The sequence below is a fragment of the Oryctolagus cuniculus genome, chromosome 2 (genome assembly GCF_964237555.1).
Source record: "Oryctolagus cuniculus chromosome 2, mOryCun1.1, whole genome shotgun sequence".
Classification (NCBI taxonomy): domain Eukaryota; kingdom Metazoa; phylum Chordata; class Mammalia; order Lagomorpha; family Leporidae; genus Oryctolagus; species Oryctolagus cuniculus.
Window position 1 is genome coordinate 68,490,588 of NC_091433.1, and position 17,724 is coordinate 68,508,311.

The 17,724-nt window shown below is 38.1% G+C and overlaps 1 protein-coding gene and 1 pseudogene across 1 annotated transcript in view; one reads left to right on the plus strand and one right to left on the minus strand.

The window, feature by feature from the left end:
• The window catches only part of MTNR1A (melatonin receptor 1A), a 207,759-nt gene that overhangs the window by 111,784 nt on the left and 78,251 nt on the right, over positions 1–17,724 (minus strand). Inside the window, exon 2 of the transcript XR_007914560.2 lies at positions 7,569–7,673. The gene's annotated coding sequence lies outside the window, so the exon portion shown is untranslated. The remainder of the gene's footprint in view (positions 1–7,568; positions 7,674–17,724) is intronic.
• On the plus strand, positions 10,453–10,983 carry LOC100344713 (large ribosomal subunit protein eL21-like; annotated as a pseudogene).

The following is a 17,724-nucleotide window of genomic DNA, read 5'->3' on the forward strand; positions in this document are numbered from 1 at the left end:
GTCTTTGGTAGTTTGATTGGTATTGCATTGAATCTATAAATTGCTTTTGGGAGAATGGACATTTTGATGATATTGATTCTTCCAATCCATGAGCATGGAAGATTTTTCCATTTCTTGGTATCCTCTTCTATTTCTTTCTTTAAGGTTTTGTAATTTTCATCGTAGAGATCTTTAACGTCTTTGGTTAAGTTTATTCCAAGGTATTTGATTGTTTTTGTGGCTATTGTGAATGGGATTGATCTTAGAAGTTCTTCCTCAGCCATGGCATTGTCTGTGTATACAAAGGCTGTTGATTTTTGTGCATTGATTTTATACCCTGCTACTTTGCCAAACTCTTCTATGAGTTCCAATAGTCTCTTAGTAGAGTTCTTTGGGTCCCCTAAATACAGAATCATGTCATCTGCAAAGAGGGATAGTTTGAGTTCTTCCTTCCCAATTTGTATCCCTTTAATTTCTTTTTCTTGCCTAATAGCTCTGGCTAGAACCTCCAGAACTATATTGAATAGCAGTGGTGAGAGTGGGCATCCCTGTCTGGTTCCAGATCTCAGTGGAAATGCTTCCAACTTTTCCCCATTCAATAGGATGTTGGCTGTGGGTTTTTCATAGATTGCTTTGATTGTATTGAGGAATGTTCCTTCCAAACCCAGTTTGCTTAGAGTTTTCATCATGAACGGGTGTTGTATTTTATCAAATGCTTTCTCTGCATCTATTGAGATAATCATATGGTTTTTCTTCTGCAGTCTGTTAATGTGGTATATCACATTGATTGTCTTGCGCACATTAAACCATCCCTGCATACCAGGGATAAATCCCACTTGGTCTGGGTGGATGATCTTTCTGATGTGTTGTTGCATTCTATTGGCGAGAATTTTATTGAGGATTTTTGCATCTATGTTCATCAGGGATATTGGTCTGTAATTCTCTTTCAGTGCTGCATCTTTTTCTGGCTTAGGAATTAAGGTGATGCTGGCTTCATAGAAAGAATTTGGGAGGACTCCCTCTTCTTCGATTGTTCTGAATAGTTTGAGAAGAATTGGAGTTAGTTCTTCTTTAAACGTCTGGTAGAATTCAGCAGTGAATCCATCTGGTCCTGGGCTTTTCTTTGTTGGGAGGGCCTTTATTACTGTTTCAATTTCTGTCTCAGTTATGGGTCTGTTTAGGTTTTCGATGTCTTCCTGGTTCAATTTAGGCAGGTTGCATGTGTCCAGGAATCTATCCATTTCTGATAGGTTTCCCTGTTTGCTGGCATACAAGTCCTTGTAGTAATTTCTGATGATTCTTTTTATTTCTGTGGTGTCTGTTGTTACGTTTCCTTTTTCATCTCTGATTTTATTGATTTGGGTCTTTTCTCTTCTTTTTTTAGTTAGTTGGGCCAATGGGGTGTCAATTTTGTTTATTTTTTCAAAAAACCAGCTCCTCGTTTGGCTGATTTTTTGTAATGTTTTTCTTGATTCAATCCTGTTGATTTCTTCTCTGATTTTAATTATTTCTCTTCTCCTACTAGATTTGGGTCTGGTTTGCTGTAGGTTTTCTAGATCCTTGAGGTGAATTGAAAGCTCATCTATTTGGTGTCTTTCCAATTTCTTGATGTAGGCACCTATTGATATAAACTTTCCTCTTAACACTGCTTTTGCTGCGTCCCATAAGTTTTGGTATGTTGTGCTGTTATCCTCATTTACTTCCAGAAAGTTTTTTATTTCTCTTTTGATTTCTTCTATGACCCATTGTTCATTCAGGAGCATGTTGTTCAATCTCCATGTGTTTGCGTATGCTCTAGGGATTCCTGAGTTGCCAATCTCCAACTTCATTCCTTTATGGTCTGAGAAGCTGCATGGTATGATTCTAATTCTTTTGAATTTGCTGAGACTTGCTTTATGGCCTAGTATGTGGTCAATCCTAGAGAAGCTTCCATGTACTGCTGAGAAGAATGTAAAATCTTTAGCTGTAGGATTGAAAGTTCTGTATATATCTGTATATATCTGTTAGATCCATTTGGGCTATAGTGTCGTTTAAATCTACTGTATCCTTGTTGATCTTCTGACCGGATGATCTGTCCATTTCTGAGAGTGGAGTATTGACCTAAATGCCCATCAATGATAGACTGGATAAAGAAATTATGGGATATGTACTCTTTAGAATACTATACCGCAGTAAGAAACAACGAAATCCAGTCATTTGCAACAAAATGGAGGAATCTGGAACACATCATGCTGAGTGAAATAAGCCAGTCCCAAAGGGACAAATACCATATGTTCTCCCTGATCGGTGACGACTGACTGAACACCAAGAGGGAAACCTGTTGGAGTGAGGTGGACACTATGGGAAACGGTGGCTTGATCAGCATAGCCCTGACTGTTAATGAACAACTTAATACATTATCCCTCTTAGTAGTTTTTTTATCTGTTCTACTTAATATGACTGGTTTAGATCTGTAATTGATGCACAGTTATTCTTAAGTGTTGAAAATTAACTGAAATGTGATCCCTGTTGAACATGGTGGTGGGAATGGGAGAGGGAAGAGATATATAATTTGGGACATGCTCAGGCTGACTTGCCCCAAGTGGTGGAGTTGGAAGCATACCAGGGGATTCCAATTCAATCCCATCGAGGTGGCATGTACCAATGCCATCTCACTGTTCCAGGTGATCAGTTTCAGTTCACAGTTGGTCATGGTGGAGGGACTGGGAGTCAAAGGGAGCACATAGACAAGTCTAGTACCTGCTAACGCTAACCGATGAAGTAAATAAAGGGGAGAGTGATCCAACATGGGAAGTGAGATACTCAGCAGACTCATAGAATGGCAGATGTCCTAAATAGCACTCTGGCCTCAGAATCAGCCCTAAAGGCATTCGGAGCTGGCTGAAAAGCTCATGAGAGTATTTCAGGCATGGAAAGCCAAGACACTCTGGCAAAAGATCTCTGTGAGTGAGATCCCAGTGGAAAGAACAGGTCATCAAAAAAGGAGGTACCTTTCTCTGAAGGGAGGAGAGAACCTCCACTTTGACTATGACCTTGTCTAAACAAGATAAGAGTCGGAGAACTCAGAGGGCTTCCATAGCCTTGGAAACTCATGACTGGAGCATAGGGAGATTACTGATGCCATAGACAGGAGTGTCAATTGGTAAAGTCAACAACAGGAGTCACTGTGCACTTACTCCTCATGTAGGATCTCTATCCTTAATGTGCTGTACATTGAGATTTAATGCTATAACGAGTACTCAAACAGTATATTTCACTTTGTGTTTCTATGGGGGTGCAAACTGTTGAAATCCTTACTTAATGCATACTAAACTGACCTCTGTAAAAAAAAAAAAAAAAAAAAAAAAAAAGAAATTATCAATTCCCAACTTCACTCTCAGTGGGATTAAACATGACAATAGGTCTGCTCTGATTTCATCATCATTTAAAAAAAATCATCTATTATTTTTCACTTTATGTTTCTGTGTGGGAGCAAACTGTTGAAATCCATACTTGATGTATACTAAGCTGATCTTCTGTATATTAAGATAATCAAAAATGAATCTTGATGTGAATGGAAGGGGAGAGGGAGTGGGAAAGGGGAGGGTTGTGGGTGGGAGGGACGGTATGGGGGGGAAGCCATTGTAATCCATAAGTCGTACTTTGGAAATTTATATGCATTAAATAAAAGTTAAAAAAAAAAAAGCACAAAGAAGGTGAAAATAAATCATTTTCCTTTAAAAAAAATAAAAAAAAAAAGTTAATCATATGTGCATACGGTCGATTGAGAATGGATCTCAAAAAATAAGAGTGGGAATAAGAGAGGGAGGAGGAAGTTTATAGGTGTAAAGCCGTATAGTTCTGCATACATCCCTACGGACTTATGTCTAAGGGTACAATTTAGAACTAGCCATGGGACCCCAAATCCCATTAAGCTGAGTGCTAAAAACGCCATCTTAAGTGTTAAAGTGATCATATTAACTGTTAAAGTGAGCATATAGATAGGATTAAATGTTAAAATGATCATATAAATAGGATCAAGTGTCTGGTAATAATAATAAATAGTGTTAATTATTAAATTAACAATAGGAATCACTGTTTGCTAATTTCCCATGCAGGACCTCTGCCCTTAATGAGTTGTATTATGAGAGTTAACTGTAAAACTTGTCCTCAAATAGTCCTGTGTGTGTGTGTGTGTGTGTGTACAAACTTGAAATCTTTACTTAGAGTTGGTCTTCTGTGTACAAACTTAATTGAAAATAAATCTTAATGGAGAATGGGACTGGGAAGGGGAGAGGGAGGAGGGATGGGAGAGTGGGTGGGAGGGCGGGTATGGTTGGAATAATAACAATATTACTAAAGTTGTACTTATGTAATTTGTATTCATTAAATAAAAATGTTTCTTTGAAAAAAATTTTTAAAAATGCAATGACTTTGAATTGCATTTGTCTCGACTATTGAAGAACAGTTTCTTTCATTTTGTTTTTTGTTTCTTTTACTGTGCAAATTGTTGAATTCTTTACTTAGAACAGAGTTGGCCTTCTGTATATAAATTGAAAGTGGATCTTAGTGGAGAATGAGACTAAGAATGGGAGAGGGAGGAGGTGGAGGGGTGAGAGAATGGGTGGGAGGGCAAGTATGGTGGGAAGAATCACTATACTCCTAAAGTTGTACTTATCAAATGCATTAAGTCTGTATTCCTTAAATGAAAGGTTTCTTTGAGGGGAAAAATAAATTTTTAAAAAATTTAAGAAATTAAAAAATTAAATAAATCATAAAAAACAACATAAAGAAACTGAGTAAGCCATATGGAATACAGCAATTGTGGCTTAAATGGTGGCTTGTGGAAAAAGCCAATCTGTCTCACATTGGACATTATCTCCAGAAACACACTAGGACCAGAGAATGGTCACCTGTTTGCCACAAACAGCATGGCAGCAGACTGGGCAAAAATTAACCTCTTTCATCCCCTCCAGACTTGCTCTCTGCCTCCTGCCACTGCTGGCTCACTGATATCAGGAAAAAGAATTGAAGCACCAGATTTACAGGTTAAAAGGAACACCCCAGACTCAGAGCAGAGAAAAAAGAAACTTTTAAATTGATCACAAGCAGTTTGTATAACTAGGAAACCCATGTGACCAACAGAGAAAAATGAGGCTCACTCAACCATTTGAAATTTTAGGGGTTGCAATCCTTTTCCAATTATTTCAAACTCCTACCTCACTCACCATTTATGATGTGGTCCTAAATATCTTAATTTCTATTCCAGGTTCTTGTCTCACACAGGGATAAGAATCCTAAGAGGAGACATCATAATTTGTGCAAGTAGTAACAATATTTATTTAACAGTGAGAGAGAAAGCCTACATTCATTCACATATGCGTGTGGGATGACCTACACAGAGAAATACCCATTATGAGTGAGACAGAGGGTTGCCCATGAAAGAGAGAGGAAAAAGCCTGAATAGCACCCCAAACAACAATGATCAGGAGCAAAAGGGGGGCTCTTGCCCAATTTCAGCCTCATTAATGAGGTAGGAAGTGGTTTCTTTACATGCATGAAGCCATCTGGGAATCTTGTGTCACCTCCACATGGAGTTTAATATCCACATGATCATGGCATCTCCCCTTTCTGGTAACAGATGAAACACAGGGGCATCCTGGGAGGGTGAGCATTTTTGACTGACAGATAAGAGATTACACTGCAGTGCTGCAAGCATTCCAGGTAACTTAGACCCAAGTAGCTAACTGCCTATTCACACCACATCAAAAGGTTATTTATCAATAAATCCAAATATGTTGACTACTCTATAGAATTTAAGAAGCCAAGAGTTCTTTATGTTTAGAAACATTTATTTCATTTATACACATCCAATTTACTTTTAACAATAAAACTTACATTACTTATGAAAACATATTAGGCAAGCATAATGATCAGTAAAAAATAAATTGTTATCTGATACCCAGACCATTGTTATTAAGCCTTAGGTTAAATATACTTTTATGACTTTAAACATCTTTCAGAGATATATATCATAATCCTGCCTGGCCAACAAATTCAAGCACAAACATATGTTAACAAATTCAAAGACATCTTTATTTTACCAATAAAATTAAAATAGCTTATTTATCAAAGTTTTATATAAGTTAGTTAACTAAAAGGCATATGGGTTAATTTAATAGTTTTAATTTATGTGAGTGCGTATTTATCTGTAAGTCAATTAGAACAAAGCTCTTTGGGGCTTTTTATCATGTAGACAAAACATAGAACTTGTATGCACATATAACATTTATCACAAGACAGGAAAATGAAACAGTTTTTTTTTTAGCACCTTGGGCTTTTCCTTTAAATATTTTACACCTTTTATCATTTATTTATTAGAACAACTTTTTCTTTTAATAACCTTACCAAACCATAATTTTTAGTAAGCACCTGGTCAATAATTTTAAATGGACAAATATATCAACATTTCAGTTGGAACTTATATGAGGGAAAACCAATACTTGAACATTTTCTTTGCTAATTAGCTCCAGTCTCAGCAAAGGAGTTAAACATTTTCACATGTAAAAAAAAATTGTCTTAATTTCAGATCCTTCAGTTGGCACTCTAAAAGAGAAATGCTTTTTATTGCATTGCTCTTATGATTCTTGTTTCCCACTGTCAGCTGTGCAAAGGATTTCCATGGGGAAATTAAAATTGGCTTTAAGAGATCAGGGGAAGCCCCTGAGCATCCTCATTCTTTAGACTCATACACAGGCCCTGCAGTATACCGATTTTTTTCTTAGTTATAGGATAATAACTATTGGCTGCCCTAATCAGATATCAGAGGGCTTTGGAATGGAATTAAAATTGAATCACCCTATTTTACCAAAGAGAAAGAAATTCTCACGCAAACAATACTCTAACAAACTAAATCATCCTTGTGGAGGGAATAGGGCAACAGTCTCAGAATCTTATCTCCCACAGACAGGTACCAGGACAAACAACCAAGGCTATGTCCAAATGGCCTAATCCCAGACAGCAGAGAAAGGAAGGCCAGTGTGCACCCAGCTCAACTTATCCAGCTATGAAGCTCGTTGACTCCTTACTTTGGAGCCCACTGACTCCACAAAGTACTGTTTCCTTGCACCAACGAAGTATCTATAATTAAATAATGCCAAAGCAGAGAGAGTCTCTGAGAATAGTCTCTGTTGGCAGCTGCTAGGATGTCCCTGAAATCCCCGACACAGGATCAGCTCACCACGAGCAGCCTGTGCACAGGAACGGACTGCCCCTTTCCCATGCAGAGGGGATAGACACTTAAATTCATTATCTCTCAGATGGCTCATTGTTTTGTTATCAGTTAAAATTAGGCCTGGGCTATTTGACACTCGGTGATCATTACCAATAGCAGAGCAAGAACTGAGGCAAGAAATCAAATTATTCACTCATGGCCTACAAGCAGGCTCCTTCGTCCGAAATATCCTCTTCCCAATTTCCAAGTTAGCAAGAGGACTTGTAAAGGAAAAAGGAGATTTGAGATATGTTGTCAAATCAGTTTCTAGGGTCAGTGGAGGCTTTGATATTAAAACTTGTATGGTCTGGCATGTGATTGTGAATCTCTCCCTTACCTGGGATCTCCTGTTCTGCACACCTTCCTGCAGTCAGCTTCAGTTCTTAGGTCCACATCTGCTTTAACAAACATTATGATCAGCCACAGGACCAGCTTTCATCAACTGGAATGTGAAAAGAAGAGACAGATGTGCTTTCTACAATTGCAAATGTATGGTTAGTCCCAAGGTTAGAGGATGAAAAGGAAAAAGGGAAATGTAGTGCAGTTACAATTCCCCACTGTCAGTCCTTCATTCTATCTATGGAATAGGGGCATCAACTCCACCAAGTATGTGCAAAGGTAAAAGGGAACTTTAGTATGGTTACACTCACACTCTTACATGGTGAGAAAACAGTGCAAACTGAGAACAAATGTTACATGATTTACCTACAAAGTATAGCATCGTAGGGCTGCCAAGCCAGTAGCACAGTCCAGGGGTAAGCTGCACAAGTGTTGCAGTGGATTCGTTCTGAGAGGAGGAGTGCGGTGGGGGCAAGAGGTGCGGTGTTACCGCACAGACCCCATGAGTCAGGTGAAAGCAGGCCAGAGGCGAGCAGCCCACAGACTTGTTTATTTCAGTTGGTACAGCAGCTTATATAGCCAAGGCAGCCAATCCGGTCAAGGGGCGGTTTATGCCCTAACCAATCACAGCCTATTGCCAGTCAGTTTCCAAAACCATCCAATCACAGCCTGTTGCCAGGCAGGCTCCCTTGCCAGGTGGGTTTCAAAGCCATTCCTGAGTAACTGAGCCTGGCTTGCCAGCAGCCATCTTGGCATGGCCTGCTCATTTCACCACACCCAAGCTTCCCTAGGCTTCAGTCCTAGAGTGAATTCAGTCACCCCTTACAAGATTATGAAGTCTGGAATGGGTCCTTCCACTGGATTTTTGAAACTCTTCCTAAATACTGATCACGAACCTCTCCTTTGATTGGTCAGCAAAAGGATAGCCCTTGTTTTCTTTAGGGAATTTGATGATGGCAAAGTGGACTTTGGTCAGTTGCAAGGCTACCACAAGTGTTGTTACTTTTTGCTCATGGAGCAGAATTCCTGAAATAAATCCTCAAGACAAAACCTAACATCAAGATATTGTCTATAGAGGAGTTAAGTGACCTCATGAGTCCTGAGATCTGGGACCCTGTGTGCATCACTCACTCATTTCAGTGACTTCATTTTAGTAAAATGTTGATTTGCAATTAGAGCAAATCAAAGAATCTTTCAGCTAAGGAAGGGAGACAGAATGCAGTAAAAGAGGAGGGCCTATCAATGTCTAGTATCTACACCAAAGACACTGAGTAGGGGTCACATTCAGTTTTGCCGTGTTGCCAGATTGAAGGCACTAACAAAACGAGGCAGCCTTTCCTGATAGGCATAGGCAAAATCATAGTAGGAAGGAACACTGTATACAATACATAGCTTAAAGACACATTCAGGAGGAAGCAGCACACAAAGGAGGAAAGAATTATAAATTCAACACACATTTTTGTAGTTTATATGAAATTAAGAACAAAAAACATGAGAAAATAAAATCTATTTGTAGAGCTTCCATAGTATGCATTTTCCAGGAACTTTTCAAAGACCCCTTGTCTGCATGAATTTCAATTATTTTGCACTGAGAATAGTATATTATTTAATTCTATTTTTCCACAAACTTCATGAGGTACCCTTGTAGGTCAAAGTGAAGATTGAAAATTTAAGAAAGCCCCTCTCACTCTCTCTGTCTCTCTCTCTCTCACTCACTGTCCACTCTGCCTGTAAAAAAAAAGAAAGAAAATTTAAGAAAGCAAATGAAGAATAAAATTCCATTAGAAAGCTTATAAATTAGAAACAGCAAGGAATGGAACAATCACAGCTGCAAAGCAAATTAGTGACAGTGAAGGAAGACCTGAAGTGCTTATAAACCAACAGGAAAAGGACAAAGATTTAAAGAATTAAAGGAAAAATAAATGGAAGACAAAGGATGTCCAGCACATAGAACCAAAGCAGAACTGTTGCTGTGGATTTGTTCTGAGAGGAGGAGTGCGGTGGGGGCAAGAGGCACGGAGTCACCACACTGACACTGGGAGTCAGATGAAAGCAGGCCAGAGACAAGCAGCCCACAGACTCATTTATTTCAGTTGGTACAGCAGCTTATATAGCTGAGGCAGCCAATCCAGTCAAGGGTTAGTTTATGCCCTAACCAATCACAGCCTGTTGCCAGGCAGGTTCCATTGCCATGTGGTTTCCAAAGCCATCCAATCACAGCCTGTTGCCAGGCAAGCTTCATTGCCAGTGGCCATCTTGGCATGGCCTTCTCATTCTACCACATAGAACGAGTATTTTTCTCAAGTTTGAAAAATGACAAAAACCAAGTAAATTTAGAGAACTAAATACTCCTACAGATCAAAAGGAAGCAAAATTCAATGGAAAATTAAAAAACATATAAATGGCTAATTAGTATATAGAAGGATCCTGTGTAAATTTAGTGAAATGAAAACCTAAACAATGCAATACTGCCTTTTACAGAACACATTACAAAAATTCAAAAGATAGATAAAACCTAGAGTTGGCAAGAAATTAGTTGACAAAGGACTGCTCAACCTAGTGTTGAACTTGAATATAATGTTGGATAAAACATCACTTTACTTCAGCACACTCATTACTAGGCATTTATCCTACATACACACTTAAACTAGGGAAAGAAAATGTACAAGTAAGGTTATTACATATTTTTTAATAATTGTAAAAATCAAACAAAAATCTAATACAGTAGCTCTATCTAAGTTGATATGCAAAGACCTTCAACATAAACCAAGTGAGACCAAAGGTATTCAGCAATAGTTCATATATGAATTCACATGATTATCAAAATGATTTATCTTACAAAGAATGTTTAAAAAATCTTCAGTTCCTTTTGGCCAGAGCCGCCATCTTCCAGTAATTCGCCAAGATGACGAACACAAAGGGAAAGAGGCGAGGTACCCGGTACATGTTCTCCAGGCCTTCCAGAAAACATGAAGTTGTTCCTTTGGCCACATACATGTGCATTTACAAGAAAGGTGACATTGTGGACATCAAGGGAATGGGTACTGTTCAAAAAGGAATGCCCCATAAATGTTACCATGGAAAAACTGGAAGAGTCTACAATGTTACCCAGCATGCTGTTGGCATTGTTGTAAACAAACAAGAGAAGGGCAAGATTCTTGCCAAGAGAATAAATGTGCATATTGAACACATTAAGCACTCGAAGAGCTGAGATAGCTTCTTGAAATGTGTGATGGAAAATGATCAGAAAAAGAAGGAAGCCAAAGAGAAGGGTACCTGGGTTCAACTAAAGCGTCAGCCTGCTCCACCCAGAGAAGCCCACTTTGTCAGAACCAATGGAAAGGAGCCAGAGTTGCTGGAACCCATTCCTTATGAATTCATGGCATGATAAATGTAAGATAAATAAATAAGACCTAATTGAAAAAAAAATCTTCAAAACAGTGGTACATTTATAACACAGAAGTTAAGTTGTCCCTTGGGACAACCACATGTCATATTGGAGTCCTGGCTGTGATTCCAATGCAGCTTCCTGCTATGCACATCCTGGAAGACAGAAGATGATGGCTCAAGTATTTGGGTCCATGACATCCAAATGCACACCCAGAATGAATTTCAAGCTCCTGGCTTTGGCCTAACCCAGAACTAGGTATCGCAGGTATTTAGAGAGTGAACTTGTGAGTAAGATTTCTCGGTCTCTCTTTGTCTCTCTCCTTTTCTCTCTCTCTGTGTATGTGTCTTTCTGTTATAAAATAAATAAATATACTTTTCAAAGCAGACTTCACCAAAAACATCCCGAGGCTGATGGCAGTGGAAAAATGTCTCTATAAAAAAATCCACAAACTATTTGTAGTGATTACATTTTAATCTCACTGAGCCTTTGGGAGCAAAAGAGATATTTCACTTTATCCCCTCCTATTCCATTTGAAATTTTAATCACATGCCTTTTTCTAGTGTTGTAAAAATTGAGAAATCTTGCATTAAAATGTTAGAACTTTTAAAAGTTTTAGCTGTTTAAGGAGAAAAATCATAAACTTTAAAATTTAACTATTCTGAAAGGCATTCCCTTAACAGTTTGAGTTGGCTAACATTCCATTCTCAAAAATAAGCTGTCATTTTCATTAGAAACTAATATAAATTATATAATTATATAAGAATTAGGGTTGAAAATTTTATTTTTGTTCACATAAAGATAAAAGAATAAAGCATGCAATTACTACAATTTAAATCTGAAACAGTATTTTAAAAATTATATGAACAGCACTCATTTTGTCACACTGTTGGACACAGACTATTTTATTCTCTTAGAACTTGCAATTAAGGCCTACAAAGAAGTGCTGCATGAAAAGATTTCAAAGGGGGCCAGAAATTTTAACTATGAACTGACTAGTTTCAAACCTAAACTTTCATAATCAATCAATGTCACTTCTTAGAGAACCAGGTAACAGCCCTTAACATAGTACTTGAATCATGCTTTGTTATCTGAGATCACAATAAATGGTTATTCTTAGTGAAGCAGCATAATCATGAGAAAAAGAGTTCCTAAAATAAATAATTTTATTTAAATATTATTATTATTATTCTATGGCCAGTGCTTAGGGTCCAGAACAAACAGATCAACATTCTGACAGGTCAGATAACAACTTGGAGCCATTTGTGGGTTTATATCTCTTTTACTTACAGTGGCAGTGAAAAAAATGCAAGGAACAGCCACTTGCCCCTGAGGGCAGTGGAGCCACAGGCAATATCCAACTTTGTGTTGATGGCCACAGTCATACACACACACAGTGACATCTACACATCTACACACAGCCTCACACACCCATCACACATCCACACATCCACAAATCTATCCATGCATCTATCCATGCCTCCCCCAGTTCCTTATATGGGTTTACAGAAAAGAGTGGCCCAAATTGTTACTTAACAGACTTGTGGGCAGCTAGCCAAGCAGGTAGGCATGTTGGTTACTATGACACCATTTACCATAAAGAGACAGAGATATGAGAGCACAGAGATAAGAGGGCAAGACCAAAAGGCATGGGAATTTGGTAACCTGACTTCCCAATTCATCCCTGCAAAATCATTAATATTATTTTAAAATAAAATAAGGCTGAAATAAAATAGAGTAAGGCTGTTTACAGAGTCTTTAAATATTTTTACAAGTTACTGGGAAACATATAAATGACTAATAAGCAAATTAATTATCTATAAACTATTTCTTTCTCCTCACTTCCAGCATGGAGATTTAAATGCAAAACAGCCAGCCAGATGCCAATTACTTTTTAGAAGTCTTATTTATCTAAAGAATATTAGGAAAGACTAAGTGGTTCCTAGATGTATGCATTATTACATTTTGGAAGTCATCTACTTTTCCAAATGCTTTCTGGATTCAATCCTCATAATTTTCTTATGATTCCAGCTCCTGAAGACAATCACAGCACAAATGCTATGCCTAAGAAAATTCTGCTATGATGCAGGACAAAGTCATCTACCACACACAATCAGGCTGGTTTTGCAACTTAGGTGTCAGGTTAATCTGATGGTTAATTTAAACTTATACACACTGTAGTTTGCTTTGCAAATTCAAAGTCTAGGAAAAGCTACAGAACATGCTCACTCCAAAAAAGATTGTGCTGATTCTTCAGGATTCCTGTTAATAATCCTAATAATTTGAGTCACCTCTAAATGTCCTCTCCATTGTACTGGCATGGCCTCCTGTGTGACTAACCATGTGTGGCTCCCCATGAAGGGAATCCAATGAGTGCTTTAAAGTCAGCAGCCTCTCAGCTTTTATTTGAAAAAGGCAATTCAATGCCTTGTTTTATCTAGTAAAATTAGATCCTCTCACAGAAACACTGAAATGTTCAGCTGGCACATGAATGTTGAATTAACCTACCTAGGACTTTAACTTTCATATGGCTGCAGGTACTAAATGTAAAAAGTGATCTATCTTTCAGACACAGGGATTGATGTGGCCAATTAGGAGTAAGCTCTGCAGGTAAAATCTTGCTCAGGTTTTCTATCTAATCATGAGACAGATGGACATCATCAGAATAGATAGCTTCTTGCACTTACACAGAACTCCTGAAAAGAGGCTTTTATTTAACACTTACATATCATATTCTAGACACTATTTTTAAGGATTATATGTTAACTCATTTATCCTCCAAATAACACTTATTGGTGACTTCTATTATCTGACAATTTAAACATGAAGAAATCTAAATGATCAAGGAAACATGTGATATAGAGAACACAATGAAGACTCTACCTGGCTAGAAGGGAGCTACAACTTAGAGAGAGTAAGATATACAGTTAGAAGAAAACAAAAATAAACTGCTGAAAGTTTGTGAACAAGAACATATGCGACAATGGCATTTCAGGAATATTACTGGAAGGAGTAATGAGGAAAATGAGGATGGGGAGTCAGGTAGAATTAAATCATTAAATAATCTACTTATGCAGTAATGAAGACAGAAAACAAGGTGTTGGCTGTGGAATGGAAAAGACAGGATGATTAATGGAAGAGTTATTTATTATTTATTTATTCATATAGAAAGACAGAGAAAAGATAGACAGGTCTCCCACCCACTGATTCACTCCTCAAATACCTGCAAAAACGAGTACTGGGCCAGACTGTTGCCCGGATCCTGGAAGTCAGTTTGCGTCTCCTACATGGGTGGCAGGGACCCAACTACTTGAGTGATCACTGCTGTTTCCCAGGGAGAACACAGGCAGAGAGATGGAATCAGAAGTGCCAAGACTTGAACCCAGGCACTGTGATATGGGATACAGGAACACCAAGTATGTTCTTAACTGCTTCACCAAATGCCCATCCCGGATGAAGGCACTTGATACTAAAAAATCAAAAGGATTTGCTGGTTTATTGGATATTGAAAATAGTAAGAAATATGGTAAGCAGTTCCTAAGGGAACACCTAAAGGTCTCTTTCTCCTGGGAATCATCCTGTTAGGCATCTTGTCCCCCAAGGTATGAGCTACACTTGGTGGTGTATTTCTTTTTTTTAACTTAGTTAGTAAATATAAATTTCCAAAGTACAGTTTATGGATTACAATGGCTTTTTCCCTCCCATAACTTCCCTGTGAAACATAACCCTCCCATCTCCCGCTCCCTCTCCCATTCCATTCACATCAAGATTCATTTTCAATTCTCTTTATACACAGAAGAACAATTTAGTATATATTAAGATTTCATCAGTTTGCATCCACACAGAACATAAAGTGTAAAATACTGTTTCAGTACTAGTTATAGCATTAATTCACATTGAACAACACATTAAGGACAGAGATCCTACATGACAAGTAAGTGCACAGTGACTACAGTGGTTGACTTCACAAATTGACACTCTTGTTTAAGGCATCAGTAATCTCCCTAGGCTCCAGTCATGAGTTGCCAAGGCTATGGAAGCATTTTGAGTTTGCCGACTTTGATCTTTAAATTTAGACAAGGTCATAGTCAAAGTGGAAGTTCTCTCCTCCCTTCAGAGAAAGGTACCACCTTTCCACTGGGATCTCACTCACAAGGATCTTTCATTTAGGTCATTTTTTGCAACAGTGTCTTGGCTTTCCATGCCCGAGAAACACTATTGGGCTTTTTAGCCTGATCCGAATGCGTTAAGAGCTGACTCTGAGGCCAGAGTGCTGTTAGGACATTTGTCATTCTATAAGTTTGCTGTGTATCCCGCTTACCATGTTGGATCATTCTCTCCTTAATTCTATCAGTATTAGCAGACACTAGTCTTGTTTATGTGATCCCTTTGAACCTTAGACATATCATATGATCAACTGTGAACTGAAACTGATCACTTGGACTAGTGAGATGGCATTGGTACATGCCACCTTGATAGGATTGTACTGGAATACCCTGGCACGTTTCTAACTCCACCATTTGGGGCAAGTCAGCTTCAGCATGTCCCAAATTGTACATCTCCTCCCTCTCTTATTCCCACTCATATTTAACAGGGATCACTTTTCAGTTAAATTTAAACACCTAAGAATATTGTGTTAATTACAGAGTTCAACCAACAGTATTAAGTAGAACAAAAAAAAATACTAAAAGGGTTAAAGTATTAAATTGTACATCAACAGTTGGGACAAGGGCTGATCAAGTCACTGTTTCTGATGGTGTCCATTTCACTTCAACAGGTTTCCTTTTTGGTGCTCAGTTAGTTGTCACCGATCAGGGAAAACATATGATATTTGTCCATTAGGGTCTGGCTTATTTCACTCAGCATGATGTGCTCCAGATTCCTCCATTTTGTTGCAAATGAGCAAATTTCATTGTTTTTGACTGCTGTATAGTATTCTATAGAGTACATATCCCATAATTTCTTTATCCAGTCTACTGTTGATGGGCATTTGGGTTGGTTCCAGGTCTTAGATATTGGGAATTGAGCTGCAATAAACATTAATGTGCAGACAGCTTGTTTGTTTGCCAATTTAATTTCCTTTGGGTAAATTCCAAGGAGTGGGATGGCTGGGTTGTATAGTAGGGTTATCTTCAGGTTTCTGAGGAATCTCCAAACTGACTTCCATAGTGACTTTACCGGATTGCATTCCACCAACAGTGGGTTAGTGTCCCTTTTTCCTCACATCCTCACCAGCATCTATTGTTGGTAGATTTCTCTATGTAAGGCATTCTAACCGGGGTGAGGTGAAACCTCATTGTGGTTTTGATTTGCATTTCTCTGATTGCTAGTGATCCTGAACATTTTATCATGTGTCTGTTGGCCATTTGGATTTCCAATTTTGAAAAAAGTCTATTGAGGTCCTTGGCCCATCTCTTAAGTGAGTTGTTTGTTTTGATGTTGTAGAGTTTCTTGATTTCTTTGTAGATTCTGGTTACTAACCCTTTATCTGTTGCATAGTTTGCAAATATTTTTCCCATTTTGTCAGTTGCCTCTTCACTTTCCTTACTGGTTCTTTTGCTGCACAAAAACTTCTCATTTTGATGCAATCCCAATTGTTAATTTTGGCTCTGACTGCCTGCGCTTCTGGGGTATTTTCAAAGAAGTCTTTGCAGGTACCTATATCTTGCAGGGTTTTTCCAATAATCTCTAGTAATTTGATGGTGTCGGGTCATAGTTTTAAGTCTTTAATCCATGTTGAGTGGATTTTTGTGTAAGGGGTAAGGTAGGGGTCTTGCTTCATGCTTCTGCATGTGGAAATCCAGTTTTCCCAGCACCATTTATTGAATAGACTGTCCTTGCTCCAGGAATTGGTTTTAGATCCTTGGTCAAATATAAGTTGGCTGTAGATGTTTGGATTGATTTCTGGTATTTTTTGCTCTGTTCCATTGGTCTATCCATCTGTTTCTGTACCAGTATCACACTGTTTTGAATACAACTGCCCTGTAGTATGTCCTGAAATCTGGTATTGTGATGCTTCCAGCTTTGTTTTTATTGTACGAGATTGCTTTAGCTATCGGAGGTTTCCTGTGCTTCCATGTGAAATTCAGCATCATTTTTTCCAGATCTAAGAAGAATGTCTTTGTTACTTTGATTGGCATCACATGGAATCTATAAATTGCTTTTGGGAGAATGGACATTTTGATGATATTGATTCTTCCAATCCAAGAGCATGGAAGATTTTTTTCATTTTTGGTATCCTCTTCTATTTCCTTCTTTAAGATTTTGTAATTCTAATTGTAGAGATCTTCAATGTCCTTGGTTAAGTTTATGCCAAGGTATTTGATGTTTTTGTGGCTATTTTGAAAGGTATTGATCTTAGAAGTACATTCTCAGCCATGGCATTGCCTGTGTATTCAAGGCTGTTGATTTTTGTGCACTAGTTTTATATCCTGCTTCTTTTCCAACTCTTCTGAGTTCCAATAGTCTCTTAGTAGAGTTCTTTGGATCCCCTAAATAAAGAATCATATCATCTGAAAGGAGGGATAGTTTTACTTCTTCCTTCCCAATTTGTATCTCTTTAATTTCTTTTTCTTGCCTAATGGCTCTGGCTAAAGCTTCCAGAACTATATTGAATAGCAGTGGTGAGAGTGGGCATCCCTGTCTGGTACCAGATCTCAGTGGAAATGCTTCCAACTTCTCCATTCAATAGGATGCTGACCGTGGGTTTTTCATAAATTGCTTTGATTGTATTGAGGAATGTTCCTTCTATACCCAATTTGCTTAG